This window comes from Phyllopteryx taeniolatus, chromosome 10 (genome assembly GCF_024500385.1).
Source record: "Phyllopteryx taeniolatus isolate TA_2022b chromosome 10, UOR_Ptae_1.2, whole genome shotgun sequence".
Lineage (NCBI taxonomy): Eukaryota > Metazoa > Chordata > Actinopteri > Syngnathiformes > Syngnathidae > Phyllopteryx > Phyllopteryx taeniolatus.
In genome coordinates, this window is record NC_084511.1 from 17,429,090 (window position 1) to 17,437,805 (window position 8,716).

Below are 8,716 nucleotides of genomic sequence, written 5' to 3' on the forward strand. Positions count from 1 at the left end.
GGAGCTGGGGACACAAACCCTCCAGTGTAAACCTCAGGATATGCACTAAGAACGTTTTGTTCGTGAGGGAAATTTCACTGATTAAGTAAAACTGTTTTGACAATACATCAAGTGACACAGTGAGGAGATGAATTTATGAGCTTAAAAGCTGACCAACATGTTCCCAGACTCTTCACAACGCTGTCTGGAAAACGTGACTAATTCTATAGTGATGGTGTTATAAGGCATTGAATCATTATAATGAAAATTCTCTGTTGTTCATTTGCAAACATGCAGTCTTGTTGAAACATCTGTGAATGCATGTGAATTCATAAGTGTGCCAACTCCTAAAATGCATATACATGTGCCTATTTTTAGCGCAGAGCCCCACACCAGACCATTCGGGGAGGTGTGGGGATAAAAGGACCCTTTATTAAAGATGGCATACAGGTCTCCTTCATAAGGTCCACATGGGAAATTTATAACATCTGATATAAGCATTTGTGAGTGCAGCTTGTAGTTCCGTCCCTGATGTGGTGCGGCTGATGGATTCCTGTCTTATAGAGTTGGGATTCTACTTTCTCTTCCTTTGCCAATACTCTTCAACTGAAAGACAGAAAAAAAAGACAAGCAGTGAAATTTATACAAGTTAATCTATATTGTGCACTTTTTATGGAGCAAGGTGCGGAGCATGCTCCTAACGTAATGATGCATCATATTTGACAATCAGGCTTGGGAAGTAACGGAATTCATGTGCCGGCGTTACATATTCAGGATACAAAAAAAGGAAATAAAAGTAACTATAGCCCGGTACAGTTCCTGGGAAAAAAAACTTTCAAGCTAGTGGGCCGAGCAACATTTTCAGGAGTTTAACAGCGCATCAAGGATAAATGGTCCCACAATGGACTGCAGAGAAACACGGCCACTGGATGGCTGTGTTGGCTGAAGTGGCCGGTTTAAAAGCAATGGAATGGCAAAGGGTGAGTTGTCAAAGTCATTCGACTGCTGGTGACATCAGCTATGGAGGAGCTAGCGAGCTGGCCAAGGAGCCCCTACCTTGTAATAGATATTTCACTATCCCATCACAAATCGCCTACTGCTTTACTATTTAATGACATCATTCTGTAACTTGTGTGGCGTACATTACCAAGTAATGGGTACGGTGAAGCTAATGCTTTTTTTGTACTGTGGATAAGTGATATTCCTGCCACTTGGCAGCTGATTAAACTAACTAAAAAGTTACTTTTTTTCCAAAGTAATCAGTAAAGTAACTAAGTCACTTTTTCAAGGTAACTGTGGTAACACTGGTGGGGACAGACAAATAGTATTAATTGCTGAAGCAACCAAGAACACGTACTACTATAAAGGAAACGTGCTTGTCTTCTGTCGCCGATGTCAGCAGGCTGATATGTCAATCACACAGGTTGTGACTTAAATGCAGGCAGGCCAAAATATGGCTCAAAATCAAATATGTGATTAGAAAACAAGTATAAAATTACTACTGAGTCTATTGGTGGGATTTTGTTTTCTTCCGAACATCATTTTAAAGTCTAGAACAACAAAATAAGTGCCAATGTTTGCAGTATGGCGGCACTGTGACCGACTGGTGAGCACGTCTGCCTCACAGTTCTGAGGTTCAAATCCCGGCCCCGCCTGTGTGGAGTTTGCATGTTCTCCCTGTGTCTGCGTGGGTTGTATCCGGGTACTCCGGTTTCCTCCCACATCCCCAAAACATGCAGGGTAGGTTAATTGAAGACTCTAAATTGCCTGTCGGTGTGAATCTGAGTGCGAATGGTTGTTTGTTTATATGTGCCCTGCGATTGGCTGGCAACCGGTTGAGGGTGTACCCCGCCTCCTGCCCGAAGTTAGCTGGGATAGGCTGCAGCACTCCCGCAACCCTTGTGAGGCTAAGCGGCTCACAAAATGGGTGGATGGATGTTTGCAGTATTACAAATGTAGGTAGGTCTTTTAATATAAACAACTCTTACAAGCTAACGGAAAGATACTACATGCAAGCCGGCATGTGCTTTTGTACCACACTCACAAGAAAAACTAACGACTAAGAGCACACACAGATTTTATTTTATTTTTTAATTCAAGTCCCTTTAGGGGATTTGTTACTTTTTTCGTAAAAAAATATATAATGTTTAATCAAAATAATGGCTGTTGATTATGTATTAGAAACACCTAGAAATGGATTTGGCTACCTTCATAGAAATTGAGGTATTCGTTAATCTCCAACTGTCGCCAGAAGAAGATTAAAATTTTGGGAATGGCCCGATCTGAGACCATATTTGGAGTACTTGTTTTTTAAGAAAGAGGAAGAGTAGGTACTAATTACCAAGTCGAAATATGCTGTGTTGATAGACTGTCAGTTAAGATTTTTCCCGTTGAGCTGTAATCATGTTTTTCTTTTCGAAAATCTGTTCATCATCTATCATTTATGTGCACTTTTTTTCTTGTATATAATCACTGTGTGTCTAAATCCAATATTCTCAACCACTTTGGCTGGCTTGTAGTTCTGGACAAAACAAATCTAATGACTATGCATTTGTAAATTGTTAAATTATTAGGAAAAGTATTAAGAGTATGTAAAATTCCAAATTCCGATTTGTTTGAGTCTAAATCTCTTTAAAACGGAATCTTATACAGCGTACATCAGTTTGCTTTTCTAAAAAAATACAATACAACTATCACCTCGGCTTTAACGTTGAGTGTAAACATTCAAAGCTCTTCTGCTCTTTTGCAACAAGTCTTCCTTCTGCATTGACTTCTAGTTTGGCTCTCAACAGTTGAGTTGCAGATGGCACATGGCTGATTGAGACATTTTTAAAGAACCAAAGAGATACAGCTTAGTTTTCATGACTGTGGGCGCCACTCATCATCATGGTTCCAGACTACAGTCTGGTGATTACACTGTCTTGGCCTTTGCAGCATTCATGGTCATACCTGTGGGTTGGATGGAAGCTGAATGCTTGAGAACTGAAGTGATTGGTGAGAATTAGCACTGGTGCCCAATGTTGTCTTAATGGAACCTGTCATGGTGGATTTGGGTGAAAAGAGACTCCCTCCATCCCCCATGATACAGTATATACTGTATATGTGATAACTCTGCAGTCTGAGCTGGGATGAATCGCATGATTTAGGTCATCCTTGTTGGGGTTTAGATGTAACCTCTAATGCATGGTGTGTCAATTTCAATCGTACTGGGGGCCAAAACTCATAGCCCACCTTAGGTCAGGATAAACAGGAGGGTTGCTGGTTCATATCCCCGCCCGTGCGCATGTCGTTGTTGTGACCCTGGGCAAGACACTTAATCCACATTTTTTGGTGGTGGTTGGAGGGGCTGTATCTGCAGAGTGGCAGCCTGTGGCTACACAAGTAGGTTACCACCACCAGGGTGTGAATGTGGAGTGAATGAATAGTAAATTAAATCGTAAAGCGTCTTTGAGTGCCTAGTAAAGCGCTATAAAAGTATAATGCATTATTATTATTATTGTTAGTCATTCATTCATTTTCCATACCGCTTATCCTCACTAGGGTCGCAGGCGTGCTGGAGCCTATCCCAGCTAACTCTGAGCGAGAGGATGGGTACACCCTAAACTAGCCGCCAGCCAATCGCAGGGCACATATATACAAACAACCATTCGCACTCACATTCACACCTATGGGCAAGTAAGAGTCTTCAGTTAACCTACCATGCATATGTTTGGAATGTTTGAGGAAACCGGAGTACCCGGAGAAAACCCACGCAGGCACGGGGAGAGCATGTAAACTCCACACAGGCGAGGCCGGATTTGAACCCGGCCCCTCAGAACTATGAGGCAGACCCACAGCTCGTGACCATAGATGAGGGTAGGAACGTAGATCAACCGGTAAATTGAGAGCTTCGCCTTTCGGCTTAGCTCCTTCTTCACCACAATGGACCGATACAAAGTCTGCATCACTGCAGACGCTGCACCGATCTGCCTGTCAATCTTCCGTTCCATTCTTCCTTCACTCGTGAACAAGATGGCAAGATACTTAAACTCCTCCACTTGGGGCAGGATCACATCCCCGACCTGAAGAGGGTACGCCACCCTTTTCCGACTGGGGACCACTGTCTCAGATTTGTAGGTGCTGATTTTCATCCTAATCGCCTCACACTATGCTGCGAACTGCTCCAGTGAGAGATCACGGTTTGATGAAGCCAACAGAACAACATCATCTGCAAAAAGCAGAGATGCAATATTGAGGCCACCAAACCGGACCCCCTCTACGCCTCGGCTGTGCCTAGAAATTCTGTCCATAAAAGTAATTAACAGAATCGGTGACAAAGGGCAGCCTTGGCACAGTCCAAAACAAACCTCACCGGAAACGAGTCCGGCTTACTGCCAGCAATGCGGACCAAACTCTGACACTGGTCGTACACAGCCCGTATCAGGAGGTTCGGTACCCCATACTCCCGAAGCAACCCCCACAATTGTCATTTAAGTGGTCATATGTGCTCCCTTAAGTGGACAAAATTAGAAACAATAGTTAATTTTATTGAAAAAATGCATTGTGTTCAATCCACCTGGGCCTTGATGAGCCAGTTCTGGCCCACAAGCCTTATTTTTGACACCAATGCTCTAATGTAATGTAAGGCTTCTTAGTGGGCATATTGTGGATGTGTGAGCTGACTTAAAGGGAGTTGGCTCAAGGAGCTCTGGATGTACGTAGCTGATATGCGCAGTGTTATGAAGTATGTGGTAATTATTGTGTTCACGACTGCCATCTGTCATCTCTCTCCTTCTAGATATTTACTGGACTTGCATTCCTCCTCCTGCATTGGTGGAAAGGATGCACTGTGTGTGTGTGTGTGTGTGCGTGCGTTTTTGCGTGCTAAATACATGCATGCGACACACAAAGTGGTGCAAATGCTGTGTAAACTACTGTATGTGCCCCAGGCCTTCTTCCATCAGTTCTAACTCACAGTTCAACCCTTCACCCCAGTAGTTTGCATCTCCTCCACAGATTCCATTTGTCTCTTTGAGGTATTTACATTTTTCAAGAATAAACTTAAAAATAACTCTTGGTTTTTTATGCGTTGTATCTTATATTCCAAACATTCTCCCCATCATGGGACGCTATTATGATGCATTAGCTGCATACATAGTTTACAGTTGGCTTATGGTGGCCAGTTGAGTTTTGTGACAGTATCACTGAACTGAAGTTTGACTTGGTAAGTAAATGAATGTGATTTAATGAAGATATTTGTTTCTATCCTCATAGTTACTCACATTCACACCTACGGGCAATTTAGAGTCTTCAATTCACCTACCATGCAGGTTTTTGGGATGTGGGAGGAAACCGGAGTACCCAGAGAAAACCCACGCAGGCACAGGGTGCACATGCAAACTCCACACAGGCGAGGCCAGATTTGAACCTGAGTCCTCAGAACTGTGAGGCAGATGTGCTAACCAGTCGTTCACCATGCCGCCAGAAAGGATGTCCATGCATCCATCTATTTTTTTTCCACTTGTCCGGGGTCGGGTTGTGGGGGCAGCAACCTAAGCAGAGAAGCCCAGACTTCCCTCTCCCCAGCCACTTCGTCCAGCCTTTCCGGGGGGATCCAGAGACATTCTGAGGCCAACCGGGAGACACTTTCTCCAGCGTGCCCTGGGTCTTCCCTGGGGCATCCTCCGAGTGGGACGTGCATGTAACACCTCTGCTGGGAGGCGTGGGGGAGGCATCCTAACCAGATGCCAGAGCCATCTCATCTCATCTCAATGGAGAGGAGCAGCGAATCTACTCTGAGCCCCTCCCGGGTGACCGATCTTCTCAATCTATCGCTAAGGGAGAGCCCGGAAACCCTGCGGGGGAAATTTTTCTCGGCCGCTTGTATCTGCGATCTTGTTGTTTCGGTTTCATACTTGGATGTTTTCCCTTATTTTTTTTTTCAAGTATTCACATTTAGTGTCACAAAGCAAATGGCAACATAGATCCCAAACCAGGGACGGACGGCAATGCTCTGTCTCCTATAAAATACTAACAGTCGGTTAAAATCAAAAGGCACTCATATCACACATCTCCTCCAAGGAGGAAAGATTGTGGGCTACTTCGACAATAACAATCAATGCAAAAGATTGTTTAGAAAGAACATTTCGACTGTGTGCTTGATGTTGTGACTATACGGGACTGTATCATATACAGTACAGTGGCTGAAATAAGTATTTAACACTTAACCCATTTTTCTCAAATATATTTCCAAAGGAGCTATTGACATGAAAATTTCACCAGAAGTAATCCATACATACAAGTAGAACAAATAAGCTCAGAAATTAAGTTGTGTGTAATAATGTGAAATGACAGGAAAAAAGTATTGAGCACGACGTCTGGTATTTACTTAATACTTTCTACAAAAGCCTTTGTTTGCAATGACAGCTTCAAGACACCTCCTGTATGGAGAAACTAGTCTCATGCATTGTTCTGGTGTGATTTTGGTCCATTCCGCCACACAAGCAGTCTTCAAATATTGAATCTTCTTTTATGGGCCTTGAGTTTCACTTCTTTCCATAGATGTTTGATTGGATTCAAGTCAGGTGATTTGCTGGGCCATTCTAGCAGCTTTATTTTTTTTTTCTTTGAAACCAATTGAGAGTTTCCTTGGAAGTATGTTTTGGATAATTATCCTGCTGAAATGTCCACCCTCGTTTCATTTTCATCATCCTCGTAGATGGCAGCAGATTTTTGTCAAGAATGTCTTGGTAGAGTTGCCCATGCATCCGTCCTTCAATAATGTGAAGTTTACCAGTACCATTTTCTGAAAAGCAGTCCCACACCGTCATCTTCCCACCTCCGAGCTTCACTGTTGGTGTTTTTAGCATGATGTGCAGTGCCATTTCTCCTCCAAACGTGGTGTGCATTATGGCGTCCAAACAGTTCAATTTTGCTCTTATCCGACCAGACTATATTCTCCTAGTATTTAACTGGCTTGTCCAAATGTTTTTCAGCAAACCTTAAATGACATGCTTTGACATTCTTTTTTTTTTTTCCCCAGTAATGGGGTCTTGCATAGTTAGCGTGCATACAGGCCATGGTGGTGGAGTGCATTACTCACTGTTTTCCTTGTGACAACAGTACCTGCTAATTCCAGGTCTTTTTAAAGCTCTCCACAGGTGGTCCTTGGCTCTTGGACAACTCTTCTGATTATTCTTTGCAGTCCTCTGTCAGAAATCTTGCGAGGAGCACCTGATCAAGGCAAATTTATGGTGGTTTTCTACTTACGTATTATGGTCCCAACCATGTTCACTGGAACGTTCAGAAGCTTAGATATGTAACCTGTAACCAATGCGATCGTTAGGTTTTGCAACAATTAGTTGCGATGGTCTGGAGACAGCTTTTTGCTCTTACCCATCATGAGATGTGTCTTGACTCACACCTTGGCAATGAGACGTTTTTGTAGGCTGTCAGTTACGACTGAACCATCTGATATTCATTTGCACTGGGGCTGGATTGCTGTTTGATTATTGATCGATTTTAGGTGTTGTTTTGACTTTCCATGCCTTTTTGCACCTCCTTTACTTCATGTGTTCAATACTTTTTCCCTGTGTCATTTCACAATTTTACACAACTTAATTTCTGGGCTTATTTGTTCTACTTTCTTTATATATATAGATTACTTGGGTTGTTCCCAACATCTGCTGAAATTTTCAGGTTAATAGCACCCTTCAAAGTATATTTAGTGAGAAATATGGTGTCGTGTTAAATACTTATTTCAGCAGCAGTATATCCTCAAATTTATGCAGTTTATTACTAAAATTTAATAACAAATTCCTCCTCAGTACAAGCAGTCACACAATATCTTGTGGGAGAGTGTGAATGAGACCGTACCATTTACACTATTGGGCGGCAGGTTAACAGTTTCACTGAAAGGAAATGGCAACAAAAGAAATGCAAAACAAAAATGCAGCGGATACTACCATGAATGACACTCCTAAGAGTAGTAGAGAACACGTTATGTAAGAACCATGTTAATGGTCAGCCCTCACAATTATTTATAAGAACTTGCATTATAATTTTATGGTCTTTCACCAGTTTATGTCTCACATTTTTTGGGGAACACACAAACATACAACCCGCTTGTCAGTCATCTGTGAATCCCTTTACACTGCACTTATCCAAATGACAGGTATTATTAAAATAAAGTTGTATTGAATGATTGATTGATTTACTCACTCACAGGTAGCTATGGGAGCAATGGATGGCAGCAGACCAGACATGACTGTTTATAAACCCAGCAGGGAGCCCCTGCAACCTGTCGAAGTATAAAACAGAGCAGGTCCAAGCAGTGGTGTTGGCTGTCATGGAGTCAAAGGAGTGTGTGTTTTTATGGGAAGATTCCCAAGCCACAGCATTAGCTCTTATTCCCCACGGCCATTCATGACAAACCAGTCGGTTCAGATGTGGCTTTTACACACACACACAAGAGCAGAGTGGTTCAAAGCTAATATTTTACAGACCAGTAAAAACAGTACTATAATAAACAGCGGCTTTATGGAGCAACATGTGAGGGTCTGTGATTCAAAGAGCCAATGATTTTTGTGTCATCATGATGAAAAAAACTTTATCATATTGGCTCTATGAGTTAAAGCGCCTTTAGTCGACCTTACACCTCCATAATATTGCGAAAAGCATAAAGAGGCAATGATGACTTTAATAACATCTCCACATTTCATTGGAAATCTTGGCAATAAACCTCATTTGTTAGCCAAAC

General features: G+C 42.4%; 1 long non-coding RNA gene across 2 annotated transcripts; it reads right to left on the reverse strand.

Moving 5' to 3' along the window:
* Positions 1-439: 439 nt before the first annotated feature.
* Positions 440-8,410, reverse strand: LOC133484378 (uncharacterized). Of its 2 annotated transcripts, none has more exons than XR_009790386.1 (2): positions 8,183-8,410; positions 440-585 (listed from the first exon to the last, which is right to left on the reverse strand). It is a non-coding gene; the product is annotated as an uncharacterized LOC133484378 (long non-coding RNA). The 2 variants fall into 2 exon arrangements; XR_009790387.1 differs by having other exon boundaries at positions 8,179-8,410.
* Positions 8,411-8,716: the final 306 nt, after the last annotated feature.